The sequence below is a fragment of the Penaeus monodon genome, chromosome 2 (assembly GCF_015228065.2).
Source record: "Penaeus monodon isolate SGIC_2016 chromosome 2, NSTDA_Pmon_1, whole genome shotgun sequence".
Taxonomy (NCBI): Eukaryota; Metazoa; Arthropoda; class Malacostraca; order Decapoda; family Penaeidae; genus Penaeus; species Penaeus monodon.
Genome location: NC_051387.1, coordinates 3,429,154 through 3,446,653, shown reverse-complemented (window position 1 = coordinate 3,446,653; position 17,500 = coordinate 3,429,154). Strand labels below are relative to the sequence as shown.

The 17,500-nt window shown below is 50.1% G+C and overlaps 1 protein-coding gene across 1 annotated transcript in view; it reads right to left on the bottom strand.

Moving 5' to 3' along the window:
• The window catches only part of LOC119580185 (triple functional domain protein-like), a gene marked incomplete in the record, with an annotated part of 172,916 nt that overhangs the window by 100,974 nt on the left and 54,442 nt on the right, over positions 1-17,500 (bottom strand).

Sequence of the window (17,500 nt, the reverse complement as noted above, 5' to 3'; positions counted from 1 at the left end):
GAGGTCCCCGAGCGGCGGAACAGATTCTGAGGGCGTGTGGGCTGGGCGTCGGCTGCCGTGGGACGCCCATACGGGTTATTGTCAGGGTATGGAGCGGTGTGTGTGCGTGTGTGCGTGTGTGGGGGGGGGGCTGGGGAGGGTGACTTAGTTACCGAATGACTTACGCTGTTGTATTTCTCTCACCCAGGAAAACACACACCATATGGGTTACAAGACCCTTATTTTCTTGACAGATTATGCCCCCCCCCCCCCTCACGACCTCATACGATTAAGCTCCCTTCAGGCATACCTATTCTCCACCCCCCTTCCCTCCTTCCCTCCCTCTGGCCGCCCTTCCCTCCCTCCCTCCCTCTCGCCATCCCCCGTCCCCCAAACGCGAGGAAAACAAGGCAAGGGGCCGTTAGGTGATGAGCAGCCCACTTCGCGAGCAGGCCCGTTCAGCCGGCGGAGTGAACATTAATGATTTATGAAGCGGACCCGCCAACTAGGACGCCGCCTCGCCTTATCGACACAGGAAGAGGACGCGGGCAGGAGACGAAGGAGGCGAGGGCGGAGGTGTCGGAGATGCCGGAGGGGAGATCAGAACATCAACAATGCAAATCCTTTATTCATGGCCAGACGCGCTGACTCTCGGGGGAGGCGAGAGGGCCATGGGGCCACGGCATCCCCTGCTGGCCCAATACCCTCCTATCCGCCCATCTGCTGCCCATACACATAAGCACATCCGTTTATATGCATGTACGTGCCCGCGCATACATACATAAATACAAACACACACACACACACACACACACACACACACACACAGAGAGAGAGAGAGAGAGAGAGAGAGAGAGAGAGAGAGAGAGAGAGAGAGAGAGAGAGAGAGAGAGAGAGAGAGAGAGAGAGAGAGACGACGTTACGATAAGTATGGTAAAATAGTCGAGGAACATGTAAGGAAAGCTTAACGACTGGAGGACAATGCTCGTGTCAGCAGCCTAACACCCGTAAATGGGCCCAGCTTACACACACACACACACACACACACACACACACACACACACACACACACACACACACACACACACACACACACACAAAAATACATGCATACATACACGCACAGTCGAAGGGTGAGAAGAGAGAAAGAAAAAAAGAAGAAGAAGAAGAAGAAGAAGAAAAAGAAAGAGAAAGACAAAGAGAGAAGGAAAAAGAATGCGAGACCGACCGACCAAAAGACACGAAGGTATTGCATTACCCATGACCTGTACCCTCCTCCCCCTCCCCCCGCCCCCGCGCCCTTGGTGCCAAACCGTACCACACGTTCCCATTAAAGCACCGTAACCAGCCACCCATTATCAAATGATATATATATATATATATATATATATATATATATATATATATATATATATATATATATATATAAAACAATACGCCTCCACTTACATCTTCAATTACCATCCACCTCCACTAATACCCACTTCATTCTATTCCATCCACCCCCCCCTTGACCATCTCCCTTCCACTCTATCCACCTCCACTGTAACCACTCCACTCCACTTAACCCTTCCCACCTCCATCCCCACTCCTCTCTCTCCCGCCTTCCCTCTACTTTACCCCCACACTCCCTCTGCCCCTTCCTTCCATCCTCCCCTTTTTTTTTCTCTCTCTCCCCCTCCACCTCTTTCCTCCACCTCCTTCTCTCCTTCCCTCCCTCCCTCCCTCCTTCCTTCCCTCCCCCCCTCCCTCCCCCTCCCTTCCCTTCACCCCCCACTCCACCTACCATCCCCATCCGAGCACAGGTGAGCAAAGACAAGTCCCACGGCCGGGAAACCAGTCGCGGTGGGAGTGTGGGAAGCGGGAGGGCAGGCGCGTCCTGACCGAAAGAGGTAAATGTGAAAGGGGGGGGGGGGAAGTGGAGGGATGGAGGGGGGAGTGGAGGGGTGGAGGGGGGGGGAGAAGGAGGCGAAGGAGGGGGATGAAGGGTGGAGGGGGAAGAGGGAGGAGGGGATGAAGGGTGGAGGGGGAGGAGGAGGGGGAGGGGGAAGAGGAGGGGCTGAAGGGGGAAAGGTACGCAGGGGGAGGAGGTATAAGGAGAGAGGGAGACGGATGATAGGGGAAGAAGGGGATGAAGATTGGAAGAGGGGAGAAGTGTGAAGGAACGGAGGGAGGAGGTGAAATGGGGGGGGGGGGGGCACACATGACCTTGCTTCAGAATGCACTCGCTACTGCTGCAACTACACATCCTCTCCGAACGCTTCATCGAACCTCTTTTGCGCTGGTGTGTGCGTCCGTGCGTGCGTGCATGCGTGTGTGTACGCGTGCGTGTGCGTGTACGTGTTCGTGTGCATGTGTGTAATCCTGGTTGTATCGCAATCCTGCAAACATCTAGGACGGATAAAGAGATCGTACGCACACGCAGTCGGCCATGAAACAGACACGTACGCAATGCAATACAACAGACACCGAAAAAATACAATACAATACAATAAATACAATAAAATAACAATAAATAATACAATAATAATAATAAACAATACAATACAATAGACACGGAACTAGTTCACCCATGTGGGGGCGAAGATATACTCACCGTCATACACATACACGCAACTCCTTTTTCTCTGCCTCCCTCCCCCTTCTTTCTCTCTCTCTCCCTCCTTCCCTCTATCCTTTCCCCCTTCCTCCCTCTCCGCGCCCCAACCTCCATTCCCCCATTCATCCTCACTTCCTCCTCCTCCTCCTCTTTCTTCACCCACTCCATCTCATCATTCATCTTCACCTCCTCCTTCTCCCGATTTATCTTTAACCACTCCATCTCCCCATTCATCTTCACCTGCCTCTTCCTCATTCATCTCCCCACTCGTTTTCACCCTCTATTCCTCCTCCCCCATTTATTCCCATCCGCTCCATCTCCCCACTCATCTCCACCTCCACCTCCTCCTCCCCCTTTTATCTCCCCCCCCATCTTCACCTACTCCTCTTCTTCCACCTTTATCCCCGCCCGCTCCACTTCCCTCCTCCCAAAAATCCCGCCGGTGACAGACAATTACCCGGAGGTCGCAGCGGACTAAGCAACAGGGCGAGAGACAGGGAGGGCCATTATGTGCGACACGGTGGGTGGCGGTGGGCGTCCCTGGCCTGACACGGGGCCCACCTGCCCACCTGCGCACTCGTTTCACTGTCTAGCCGTGTCTTGGGACAATAAATTGAAAAGAATAAGAACTGCGCCACTAAATATACTATTATCAGTGAAAACAATAATAATAATGATAATAATAATAATAATAATAATAATAATAAAATAATAATAAATTATAATAATTCATCATTAATCACCAATATCACTATCACCATTTTAATTACCATCATCATTACCATCATTAGCATCACCATCACCGCCAAATATCATAATCCATATCACTATCACAGTTATCATTATCATCATCCACTTTACCACCATAATACAACCAACATTTTTATTCCAAACAACCAACACCAACAACCAAGAAATAAATAAATAAATAAATGAATGAATTAATTAAAATAAAATCGAAAGACAGAGACCGAGACAACGACAATGGCCTCACCTCCCTGCCAAGGCGAGAGATACTCAAAACAACGATAAAGACGATATTCACTACACAAATATATTCCGAAGGTCGTCGTCCCTCGCAGGTGCGCTGAGCTGATAAGGTAATTACGAAGTTTTGATGAACAAGGCCTTCGATATCGATGCTATTTAACAACTGCAAAGCGTCAACGGCAAAGGGCAAGGTCAACTGAATTGCCAATCACTTGCAACTTTCAACAGAAGGCACTCGATATTTTTTTTTTGTTATAAAAGAATGAGCCTCCAGTAACAATAAAATAATAATTGTAGCAATAATAATAATGATGATAACAATAACAACAATAGTAACAGTAACTGCAACAGTAGTAGTAGTAGTAATAGTAGTAGTAGTAATAGTAGTAGTAGTAGTAGTAGTAGTAGTAGTAGTAGTAGTAGTAGTAGTAGTAGTAGTAGTAGTAGTAGTAATGATGATGACGAAAACATTAATAACAAATGACGATAATGGCAATGGTAATAATAAACATAATGACAACAATAACAAAGACAATAACAAAAATAACCACAGTAATACCCACTACAATAACACCAATCACAAACCAGAGCAAATAAATATAAAGAAATAAGGAAGAACCGAGGGCAATTAAGTGGCGCAATTAATCAGCTGATCATGTAATTAGCACCTCCATCGACGGGATAAGATAAAGAGGTTAATAAAAATCACATGTAATAAATTTCTAAAAGGACAAGATAAGGCTTCTTAAAAAGGGAAGCTGGAGAGAGCGAGAGCTGCCTGCAAGACTGGTTCTCTGCGCGATGCGGAGGAGGAGGAGGAGGAGGAGGAGGAGGAGGAGGAGGAGGAGGAGGAGGAGGAGGGGGAGGGGGAGGGGGAGGGGGGGGGAGGAGGAGGAGGAGGAGGGGGAGGAGGAGGGGGGGAGGAGGAGGAGGAGGAGGAGGAGGAGGAGGAGGACGAGGAAGAGGAGGAGGAGGAGGGAATGGAGGAGGAATAAATGGAAGAGGAGGAGAATAAGATAAAATAAATAAAATAAATACGACAATATGAGGAGGGGGGGTGGTGGAGGAGGAGTAGGAAGAGGAGGAGGGGGAGGGGGGAGGGGGAGGGGGAGGGGGAGGGGGAGGAGGAGGAGGAGGAGGAGGAGGAGGAGGAGGAGAAGGAGGAGGAGGAGGAGGAGGGGGGGTGGTGGAGGAGGAGGAGGAAGAGGAGGAGGGGGAGGGGGAGGAGGAGGAGGAGGGGAAGGAGGGAAAGGAGGAGGAATAAATGGAAGAGGAGGAGAATAAGATAAAATAAATAAAATAAATACGACAATAAGAAAACCACCGACAGCGAAGGAGACGAAGAGAGAAAATAAGGAGGGAGAGGACGAGGCAGCTTCTCGTATCCCGATCCAGACGGACAATTACGCCGAGGATAAGTTCGCCAATTAATTTCTGACGATTTTCGGTCTGGCAGTTTGTGCGAGCGACTGACTGACTGACTGACTGACTGACTGACTGACTGACTGACTGGCTGCTGACTAACTGGCTGACTCTTGGCTGGCTGACTGAATGACTGACTGAATGGCTGGCTGATTAACTGGCTGACTAGCTGGCTGACTGAATGGCTGTCTTACTGACTGACTGACTGATTGACTGGCTGGCTGACTGAATGGATGTGCGAGCGAGTAAATGAGTTAGTAAATCAGCAAGTGAACGAACGAGTGAGCGAGTAAGGGAATGAATGAATGAATGAATGAATGAATGAAAGAAAGAAAGAACGAATGGGTGAGTGAGTGGAGCAAGTAAACGAGTGAGTGAAATGAGCGAGTCACTAAGGCGAAATACGGATACGTATGAGCGTGCGACTGCGGGCGAATGTCGGCGCGTGTGCGTGGGTCGGCAAGCACCCGTGTATGCGCCTTGTGCCCGTGTATTATTATAGCTGAATCACCTGTGCCATCTGGCCGTGAGTAAGCCGGGCGAAGCGAGGGGGTCGAAGGCAGAGTGACCGCCGCGCCGCCAGCTGTTCGGGCTCATCACCGGAGAGACAGCTGGTCGAATGCAAATTCAGGCGGAAGATTCAAATAAAAGAGAAAAAAAAATGGTAGTCTACACATTCACAGGCAACGCAAGCAGACAAGCAGAAGCACTTGCAAGGAGGCTGTGGCGAGAACAGGACTGGTACTCCAAAGGCAAATGCAATATTTGAATCTTTTTTTCTTTTTTTTCGACCCGAGATGGACTTTAAAAACCAAAATTCTACGAGTCTTGGACAGTGCATTACTGCCAGTCACCTGATTGCGAAGTTATCAATGGGGAGGAAAAGAAAACAAAGATGAAGAAGAAGAAAAAAAGAGGAAAGGAGTAAAATAAGAATGAAAATGATCATTATCATTTAACTAGCATTATCATCATATCAATAATATGACGAACAAAGGAAAAATAAAACATAAGGATTAATCATCACGTACTTTCTTGTCTCTTCACCAAACCATCGTTTCCTCCCCTCCCATACTCCCTCTTTCGCAACCCCCCCCCTCTCTCTCTCTCTCTCTCTCTCTCTCTCTCTCTCTCACACACACACACACACACACACACACACACACACACACACACACACACACACACACACACATTACTCCCCTTTTTCTACATGAAACGAAGCAAATGCAAGAGTTGTTTAGCTAAGTACTTGTTCTCTAGTTCCGGTTTATACCCGGTGGACATGCAACGGTCAATTCGTTAATGAAAAGCTCGCGCACACAAGTACACGGTCAAGTATGTACATAGACAACACGTATACTTACATGCGCAAAAAGCACAGATGGACACGCATAGGCCATATTGCGCACATACGCCGACGCAGATGCACATATACACCCAGATACAGACACAAACAAACAAACAAACAAACAAACACACACACACACACACACACACACACACACAAAGACCCCCCTCCCCTTCGACAAACAAACAGATCAACAAGCAAACCCGAATTGCCACCGACGAGGCGAGACCGACCGCGATCGGCAGTCGGCAATCAGAAGAACAAGAGGATCTGCAGGCAAGAGGCTCCCCAAACCCCGCCCACTTCCCCCACGCCCACACAACCTACTCCCCACCTCGGTCGTGGGCGCGCGGCCTTGTCCCTCCGCGCTCTGCCAACAGCGTGGTCGTGTCCGTGATGCTGACACCGTTTATGTACGAGTCCGGTTGACAACATCTCATGAAGGCTTCGGATAAACAAAACAATAAAACAAAAGCAACAAAAAAAATGTATCGATACATAAAACATGTTGCTTGGGGCGAAAATCGATTGGTGTTGCTTTACCAATGTCTCTCTCTCTCTCTCTCTCTCTCTCTCTCTCTCTCTCTCTCTCTCTCTCTCTCTCTCTCTCTCTCTCTCTCTCTCTCTCTCTCCCCCCCTACATTCCTCCCTCGCTCATCCTTTTCAAAATCGAGAGCCAGGCTAACCCTCCGCCTCGAAATTCCGACCTTCCCTCCGATTCCTTCTCCTCAAGGGCACTCGCCGACAATCCCCGTCCCGAATTCCGAATCAAGATGAACAAATCTACATTTGCATAGGTCACCCTCGGCGTTTGATATTTCCCCCCCGTTTTCTTTGGTGTTCGTCAAGCGAAAGAAAATGGTCAGATGCTGCCGCCGCATATCGACATTCCCTTGACTGGGGAGAGAGGAGGGGGGGGGGGGGAGGAAAGTGAAGAGATGGGGAAACAAGTGGATAAGGAGAGAGGCGAGAGAGAGGAGAGAGAGACACAGGCGAGAGAGACGGAGAAGAGAGAGAGGAGAGAGAGAGAGAGAAAAGTGAGATGGGGGAGGGGGGTTAGAAGAGGAAGAAGAGGGAGGAAGGAGGGAGGAAGGGAGATAAGAGGGGGGAGGCAGAGATAAACAGATAGATGGGGGAGGGGGGAGGGGGAGAGGGAGAGGGAGAGAGAGGAGAGGGGGAGGGAGGGAGGGAGGGGGAGAGAGAGAGAGAGAGAGAGAGAGAGAGAGAGAGAGAGAGAGAGAGAGAGAGAGAGAGAGAGAGAGAGAGAGAGAGAGAGAGAGAGGAGAGAGAGAGAGAGAGAGAGAGAGAGAGAGAGAGATATGCATTATAGATACTTAACTCTTTCCATTAATATATAGACCGATATAAAAATATATATATATATATATATATAAACATAATATACAAGCGCACACACATACATTCATACATACATACATAAACACATACACATTTATATATATATATATATATATATATATATATATATATATATATATATATATTATATATACATATATATACATATCTGTGTGTGTGTGTGTGTGTGTGTGTGTGTGTGTGTGTGTGTTGTGTGTGTGTGTGTGTGTGTGTGTGTGTGTGTGTGTGTGTGTGTGTGTGTGTGTACACAATATATATATATATACATACACATAACATATACATGTGTGTGTGTGAATATATATATATATATATATATATATATATATATATATATAATATATTTACATATATATACAAACACCATTTTTTCTCCCCCCCCCCTGTCCCCCTCCTCCATCCCCTTCCATTCCCTCTCGCCCGCCACCCACAACCGCCGTCGCTACGCGCACCTCCACCCACACTTTGAACGCCTCTCTACCTCCTCGTCATTTTCCTCTTCTCTCTCTCCTCTCCTCCCCTTCCAGTCCTCCGTTCTTCTTCCCCCTCTGTCCATCTCCCCCGCCCTCTCCTGTTCCCTTCCACCCCTTCCGCCCCGCGCCGCCCGCCCCCGCACGCCCCGGGCCGTCTTGACACACCTGCTCTACAAAGGGGGAAAAAATATGTTACCGCTTTGCACACACGTCCCTCGCGCTCCCCAGAACCCGCTTTGCCCTTTAAGGAGATCTGCGTAGCATATCTACCTCATCGTAGGCCCGAGCTCTGGACGCCGCACCCCCGCTCCTACTTTCCCCTCCTCCCCTCCCCTTCCCCTCCCCTTCCCCCTCCACCTTTTCCCTTCCCTTCCCCCTCCCTCTTCCTCAGACTCCTGCTGTGTCTGATTTTTGCCGGGCGTGTACGCCCCTGCACACCCGGTGAATTGTCTACCCGCTCATCCATCCGTCTACTCGCCCATCCACCCGTCTATCCATCCATCCATTCGTCCATCCGACCGCGCAAGCACCCAGGACATGCCCTCCAAGACCGCCATTCCAGCGCGTGAGTGTTCCAAGTGCAGAGGGAGTGTTACCTGTTGTACAGTGTGAATATGTAGTACACAGCACAGGGGAGACGGCGTGAGCCAGAGGAAGCGTGCCCCAGCGCCATAAAAGGACGCTCGCTGCTTCTCACACAACTCCATATCTGACCAGTGCCCCCCCTCCCCCCAACACACACAGCCCCCGGCCTCGTCTACCTCCCCCTGCAGGCCCCCGCCACTCTACCCCGCCCTCGCTCCCCTCGCAGCGAAGCAACAATTATGAGCCGATCACCCCCGACGGCGATCATCCCCTTGACCATTTCCTCAAGAACAATCCTCCTCCGGTATTCGCAACGAGGGCGTCGTGGAACTACGCCTCGTCGGGCGCTACTTTTTTCAAATCCCCTCTCCCTTCCCCCCTTCTCCCAAGAAGCGAAGATAAATGCGAGTGAGAAGAAAGTAACTTTCCCCAAACGACATTAGCATAATGAGGGGCGTCGGGCCCTCCCCGCCAGCGCCGGAGTCTGGACGTCGCCATCACGTCGTTCCTGCTTTAAGACAGGTTTTTTGCGACTCCCACTTGATATCGACGATAACCCGTCCATTATCACGCAACGGACGACCGCTATAAAAGGCCCTTCTCCTAACACACGACGTTCAACGCATGAAAGCACGGGCGCTTAGGGCAAGCATCACGGACATGCCCCGCCAGTCGCTGCCTCCCATCATGTCATGGCACGCCTCTCCCCTGACGCTGTTACCCTCCCCCCTTCTGCACATGGCCGGAGTTAAGCGGCGGCCGCTGATAGGCGTGACAGCATCGCCTGATAGCCTAACGAGGGACGTCTTCGTGGCGGCGCGCCCTTGATACACTTATAGCGAGAGGAGTCGCTCGCGCGGGGTGTGTGCGGGAGCAGGGGGTGCACCAGGCATCGGATCGCTCGGGCAAGTCGAAGCAATGTGTGCAATTGCAAGGTGAAGACACTATTTCCCCAGACGAAGGAAAGGCCCTCTCTCCTATCCCGCCTGCTTACTCTTCGTCGCCCCCCCTCCTCACCTCACCCTTCTCCGTAGCCTCTCACGTCGCTTATCGTTTACCGTTTATCCTTCCCATCCTTCTTTATCTCCCCAAATATCCTACGACCATCCCCAATAATAGCCCAGCGCCCTACAAACAATATCCCCTCCGCCCCCAGGCCCGCTCCTCTACTAACCTCCCCTTCCCTTCCCCTCCCCTCATACTACCCTCTCTTCCCCTTCCCTTTTCCCCTCATACTACGCTCCCTTCCCCCTCCCCCCTCTCCCCCTCCCTCGGCTCCTGCTTTCCCAATATATCGCGAGGATTGTCAATTGCCTATCGTAGCCCCGCCGAGTCACCGCGGTCATCACCACCACACCCTGCTGTGCCGCCTGCGTACGAGCCTCCGCGAAGTTGCACCACCCTCGTCACCACCCTCATCATCCTCAAACCACCCTCATCATCCTCGTCACCACCATCATCCTCGTCATCATCCTCGTCACCACCCTCATCATCCTCGTCACCACCCTCATCATCCTCGTCATCATCCTCGTCACCACCCTCATCATCCTCGTCACCACCCTCATCATCCTCGTCACCAACCTCGTCACCCTCGTCACCACCCTCGTCATCCTCGTCACCACCCTCGTTATCGAATTTGCAAAGGCCCCGCCTCATCACCACGCGCCACAGATGCAACACCCTGGAGCATCACACCGGAGGGAAAAGGGAGGAAGGGAAGGGCGAGGGGTCGGGGCGAGGGAAGGAGGGAAGGAGGGAAGGAGGGAAGAAGGGAAGGAGGGAAGGAGGAAAGGAAAAAATGAGGAAAGGAGAAAAGAATGAAAGGATGAAAGGAGGGAAGGAGGGAAGGAGGCGGAGGGGCAAAAGGCTCTGGGGCAATGAAGGGCCGGAGGAGAAGAGGGAGGAAGGGGGGGGGTGAAGCCGGGGTTGATCTTGCCACTCCGTGTTTACACCATCTGTGTCTGGCGTCCAAACCTCGGTAAACTTTCCTTATTGTTCTACCTCGGCCCATTTTCCGCTCGCCTCGCCTCGCCGTCACCTTTCCTGCCTCTTTCGCTTTTCAACTCTTCTCTCACCTTTCCTTTACTCTCTTCTCCGACTCCCTCTCTCTTCTCGTCTCTCTTCCGTCTCCTTTCTGATCATCGCATCCCTCCCCCCCTCCCCTAGCTCTTTCTCCTCTCCTATCCCCTGTCCTACTTCCCTCCCCCAGCTAATCCTCCCCTCCCCTAAACTTCTCTCCTTTTTCTTCTCTCTCCTCTCCTTTTTCTTCTTTTTGCTTCTCCTCCTCTCCTCTATTCTCCCCCTTCCTTCGTCTCCTCTCTCCTCTCTTTTTTCTTCTCCTACTCTCCTCTCTTCTCCCCCTTCCTTCTTCTCCTCTCTCCTCTCCTCTTTCTTCTCCTCTCTCCTCTTCCTCCCAGTTTCCTCCCACCTCTCTTCTCCCATTTTCCCTTTTCTTCCCTTCTCTCCTCTTTCTCCCAATTTCCCCCCACCTCCCTTCCCCCCCCCTCTCTTTTTTCTTCTTCTTTCCTCTCTCCTCTTCCTCCCAGCTTTAGCCTTGATTGCCACTTCCTACCGATTCACGCATATCGACACGCAAGTTTAATTTAATGGACAACACCCCCACCCCCCTTTTTTTCATAATGACTTACAGCAAAACAAAATTTAATTAAACCCGCATACAATGACAGCAGAAATGGACAAGAAAGCGCGATTCCAAGCCGTGACAGCGGGAATTTACACGTCAATGAACATTAAATTCCAAATTCAGATTCAAATAAAAGCAGGAATTTTCCATCAATTAGAACACTAAATTCTAAATTCAAACACATATATATTTGAAATGAGAGGGTAAATTATGCCACAGAAGAACACCATTTTTACGTAAATAAAACAGGACTTTAACCTCGAATTTAGCCTCATCTGAAAGGACGAAGTTAACCTCAACAATAACTGCAAATAAAAGTTTTTTTTCTTCTTTTAATCCATACGTGTCATTCAGCGGCGAAAGCAATTGAAAACACATCAATAAAGCTGCTTAAAAAGCGAATTGGGAAATGATCAACGACGAACACAGAATTTTCACCTTCCCACATGCGAACGCCTTCACCCACCCATCCACCCAGAACATCCACATACCCATCAACACCTCCCTACACACCCACCCACCCACCAACCCACCCATCCATCCATACCCACCCTCACCCCCACGCCCACCCTTACCCCCACCCACCCACTCTCGCACCCACCCTTACCCCCACCTACTCACCTACCCTCACCCTCACCCACCTAAACACACACCCATCCACTCACACCCACACAACACCCACCCTCACCCACCCATCCACCCCCAAACCCACCCACCCAACTTCACCCCCACACACACACACCCCCCCCCACACCACGCGAAACCCAGCACCTCGGGGCCGCAAAGAAGGACCATTTTTTCGCAGACAAAAGGTCATCCAGAGCCATCGCGACCACTTTCATCATCCAGCGGAGAAACGCTCTCTTGACCTGGCTTCGTCGGGCTGGCTTCTTTCGTAATTCTCTCTCTCTCTCTCTCTCTCTCTCTCTCTCTCTGTCTCTGTCTCTGTCTCTGTCTCTGTCTCTATCTCTATCTCTATCTCTATCTCTATCTCGGTCTCTATCTCGGTCTCGGTCTCGGTCTCGGTCTCGGTCTGTCTGTCTGTCTGTCTGTCTGTCTGTCTGTCTGTCTGTCTGTCTGTCTGTCTGTCTGTCTGTCTGTCTGTCTGTCTGTCTCTCTATCTATCTATCTATCTATCTATCTATCTATCTATCTGTCTCTCTCTCTCTCTCTCTCTCTCTCTCTCTCTCTCTCTATCTGTCTGTCTCTCTCTCTATCTGTCTGTCTGTCTGTCTGTCTGTCTGTCTGTCTGTCTGTCTGTCTGTCTGTCTGTCTGTCTGTCTGTCTGTCTGTCTGTCTGTCTGTCTCTTTCTTTCTTTCTTTCTTTCTTTCTTTCTCTCTCTCTCTTTCTTTCTCTCTCTCTCTCTCCTTCCCAACCCCCTCTCTTCTACCCTTCTTACCTACTAACCTACCCACTCACCTACAGTACCTACCTACCTATCTACCTACCGGCATTCCCACTCGCCCACCCACCAAACTAGGTAAGTAAGCAACCAACTACATTATCAACTAACTAGCCACTCACCCATCCAACCACTTCCCCACTCATCTATCCACTTACCCACCTTCCTACTTACCCAATTACCTACCTACCGATCTCTGGTTCTCAATATGGATGATATTTGTTTATTGGGAAAATATTATGGTGTGTATTTATCAGGTCCGCCCGTGCCGTCCCGCGCCTGCATGCAAGCGGAATGTTTACGCCATGCTACGAATGGGGCACGGGGGGGGGGGTGCAAGCAAGAAGGGTTGGGCGGGGGGAGGGGGGAGGGAGGGACGGTATGGTAGCGAGAGGGGAGGGAGGGAGGAGGGACTGGGGGCTGGATGGAGGAATGGTGGCGTGCAGGCAAAGGGGGAGGGAGGGGGGTGATAGGAACTCATTACGCTCTGCTGCTGCTTGAGTGTCACCTGCTGCATGCATGACAGGGCGCCCGCTGTCATGAGGCCGGCGGCTGGAGCGCTCGCGCCGCCTCCCCTTCGGGATGCGTGCGAGGGCGCCCCTCCAAGGCTTCGAGGGGCACTTCTGTAGGCCTGAGGCCCGTCTGCCTCTCAGTCGGCGCCTCTGTGGCTCTTCTGGCACCGCGTCACGTGGCGAGGACGAGGCCGTGGCACTCTGGTGGCGAGGCTCACCTTCGGACATGCACGAGAAACGGAGTCATGCACGGATGGGAGGAAAGCGCTTCCCTTCTGCTTGCCAGCCACGCAGCCCTGCGATTCTCTCTGCTTATTTGTCTGCTTGTTTGCCCGCTGACTTTTTTTCTCTTCCATCCGCGTGCTTGATTATCAAACTTCCTTTCACGGCGTCACGTCGACTCGTTTCCTCTCTTTTTGCGCTTTCCCTTTTTCTTTAAATCTACCCCCACCCACGCCATTTTCTCTTCTTTCTCTCTTTCGCTTTCGCTCTCGCTCTTCCTCCTTCTCCTCTTCAGATTATGATATATATTTACTTCTTCCTCAAGCCTCGCTCTCTCCCGAACTCCCATTTCTACACTCTTTCTCTCTACCCCTGCCCCAACCCCAACCCCTGCCCCTGCCCCTGCCCCTGTCCCTCCAGCTCGCCTACCTGCCCCTCTCCAGTGTGTTTGTCCAGCCTCTCACAATCTGCTTGCTGTCAACGCACACGGACGAACACGAAAAGATTATATGCACGTGTGTGTGTGTGTGTGTGTGTGTGTGTGTGTGTGTGTGTGTGTGTGTGTGTGTGTGTGTGTGTGTGTGTGTGTGTGTGTGTGTGTGCGTGTGCGTGTGCGTGTGCTTGCGCACATACGTGTATGTGTACTTGTGCATGTACGTGTATGTGTGCTTGTGCAAGTACGCATGCTGGTGCATGAGAGCCTTTGGCCACCTCAGACCGGAGAGCAGGACCAGCACCTCGCGCCCGTCAGCCGTCACCAACTGCCTGCTTCGCGAGGCAGTTCGAGCCGACTGGCTAACAGACGCGAGACACCGGCCCGGCTCTCCGTCTAAGGCGTCCCGAGCGTCTGTGAATATGAGAATTGAAAGACAGAAGGGCGGGAGACGGATATCGACCTTTCCTTCCAGCCCAAAAGGAGTCCCTGTCACCTCGCCTGAAATATCGTTCACTTAAATCAAATCTTATTTTTGGCCGCGACTCCCTGACACTCGATCCACATTCGGAAAGAGGAAATATTGAAGCATTTCCTCTGTACACAAAAAATTATGTTTTCGGAAGACACATCCTTTATTCGAGACATAGAGGCATAAGTCAAAACAAGAAAGATAATGAATTTAATATGTGAAATAATAATAATTCGATACTACTGCTAAAAATAATAATGGCAATGATGATAGTGAGAGTGATGGTGAAGATACTGACGGTGACGACGTCGATAATAATAACACAATTAAACTAATGATAACAATAACAATCATAACAACAACAACCACAACAACAACAACAATAATTGTTATTATCATACCGATGGTGATGACGATGACGACGATGATAACAGTATAAAAGCATGAATACCACCAATAACAAAAATGATAAGAACGTGAACAGCAAGCACCAGTATTATATAGGTGAATCAACTATTTACACCATTGCTAATCAAATAATAAATAAATAAATAGATATCGCAACTCTCCTCTGCCTCGCTTCGCTTCATCATCATCATCCATCACCATCAACATTATTCCCTTCTTCTCCTCCTCCTCCTCCTCCTCCTCCCTCTTCCTCTTCTTCCTCATCAACATCTTCATCTTCTTCTCCCTTCATTCTAATAAGACTTTCCGGCTATTAACTCTCTCCCAAGGCCAAGAGGTAGGGACTGATTCCGCTCACTGCCACTTCAAAGTTCCTCAAGCTAGCCCCCCTTACCCTTACCCTTTCCCTTACCCCCCCTCACCCCCCCTTAAAATACTGTCCTCCTTAACACAGTCGAAGTTTCAGCGCCAGTCGAAGAGTGTGTGTGTGGGGGGGGGGGGGGGGGCGAGCGGAGAGATTCCTAGTTGGAGCGAGAGGCTAGTAGATCTTGGTTGGGAGGGAGGGGAGGGGAGGGGAGGGGAGGGGAGGGGAGGGAGGGAGGTGGGAGGAAGAGGGAAGAGGGGAAAAAAGAGGGAGGTAGCTTGGGTGGGAGGGAGGGAGAGGGAAGAGGGGGAAGAAAGAGGGAGGTAGCTTGGGTGGGAGGGAGAGAGAAAGACAGAAAGAAAGAGATAAACATATAGATAGTTCGACAGACAGATAGGCAACCAGACAGAAACAGTGACGGAGGCAGCCAGCACGCCCAAGGAGATCACTACAAATGAACTGCACCGGAATACAGTGCATCCGGGGCAGCTCACTGTATCCTGCAAATGGCTTTCATATGTAACCCTTTCTAGGCGTCTTCCCGTGAAAAGGCCAAAGACACAATATCTCGCAAAAAAATCACTTTTTGCTATCATGAATTAGTTTTGGTAATGATCATCGTCCTCCTAAATATCACCATGACTCTCATGGTCACCAAAACCATCATCATCAACTGCAATGTTATTCTCCTATTCATCTTCTTCCTTTTGTTCCCCCCCCTCCTCCTCCTCCCAATCATCATCATCATCATCATCATCATCATCATCATCATCATCATCATCATCATCATCATCATCATCATCATCATCATCATCATCATCATCATCATCACTATCATCATTTCTGCTATCTTTTTTTTCTTCTTCCATTTCTACTTCTTCCTCCCCTTCCTCCTCCCCCTTCTCCTAATCATCATCATCGAACAACGCTTTTCAATAAAACAGGAAAAAGATGAAACAAAAAAAAAGCAAAAACTAAATAAAAAAGAATGAGCAAAAAAAAGGGTAACGATGGGAATGATGAAATTGAGGAAAAATATAAACAGAAAATGTCAGAAGATTAAAAAGATACAAAAGAAAATATAAAAACCAAAATTAATCAAACAGAGAGAACCAACCGATGAAGAAGAAGAAGAAGAAGAAGAAGAAGAAGAAGAAGAAGAAGAAGAAGAGGAAGGAGGAGGAGAACAAGAAGAAGAACAAGAACAAAAAAAACAAGACGAAGAAGAAAAATATGACGACGATCAGGATGAAAAAAAATCAAAACGACTAAGAACGAAAAGAGGAAGAAAGAGGAAGAAAGAGGGGGAGGAAGCAAGCGGAGAAGAAGAGAGAAGGCGGAGAAGACGAGGGGAAGCAGGAAGTAGTTATTATTAAGTCGAGTGAATGGGAGGGTCACTTGGCACAGGACCCCGACAACTACCGAAAGTGTGTATGTGTGCCTGCAGGTGTGTGAGGGGGGAGGGGGGTAGAGGGAAGGGGGTGAGGAGAGGGGAAGAGAGGGGGTGAGGGGAGGGGGAGGAGAGGGAGAGAGGGGGTGAGGGAGGGAGAGAGAGAGGGATGAGGAAGGACAGAGAAGGGGGCAAGGAAAAGGAATGAGGAGGGACAGAGAGGGTAAGGGGAGAGCGAGAGAGGGGCCAAGGGGAAAGGTGTGAGAGAGGGAAAAGGAGAGTGGTGTGAGAGGGGGTGACAGGAGAAGGAGAGAGGGGGTAACGGGAGAGATAGGAGGGGGGGGGATAGACTGGGCCAGGGGAAGTGAGGGGAGAAGAGAAAGCCGAAGTCAGTTCTCCCCTCCTTGGCGACCACATGGTAACAAGTACAGGATGATTGGACGACAAGGAGAAGGAGGAGGAGGAGGAGGAGGAGGAGGAGGAGGAGAAGGAACTGCTTGGGAAATGAGAGAGAAGGCAAGGAGGGAGATGAGGACAAGGAGAAGTAGGAGGAAGGGAGAGAAGGCAGACTTGACATAACTTGGTACAAACATTTCTTCGTAAAAGCATATGCGGGGCCAAGACTCTGTGTGTGTGTGTGTGTGTGTGTGTGTGTGTGTGTGTGTGTGTGTGTGTGTGTGTGTGTGTGTGTGTGTGTGTGTGTGGAGAGAGAGAGAGAGAGAGAGAGAGAGAGAGAGAGAGAGAGAGAGAGAGAGAGAGAGAGAGAGAGAGAGAGAGAGAGAGAGAGAGAGAGAAAGAGAGAAAGAGAAAGAGAGAGAAAGAGAAAGAGAGAGAAAGAGAAAGGGAGAGAAAGAGATGAGGAGAGGAGAGGAG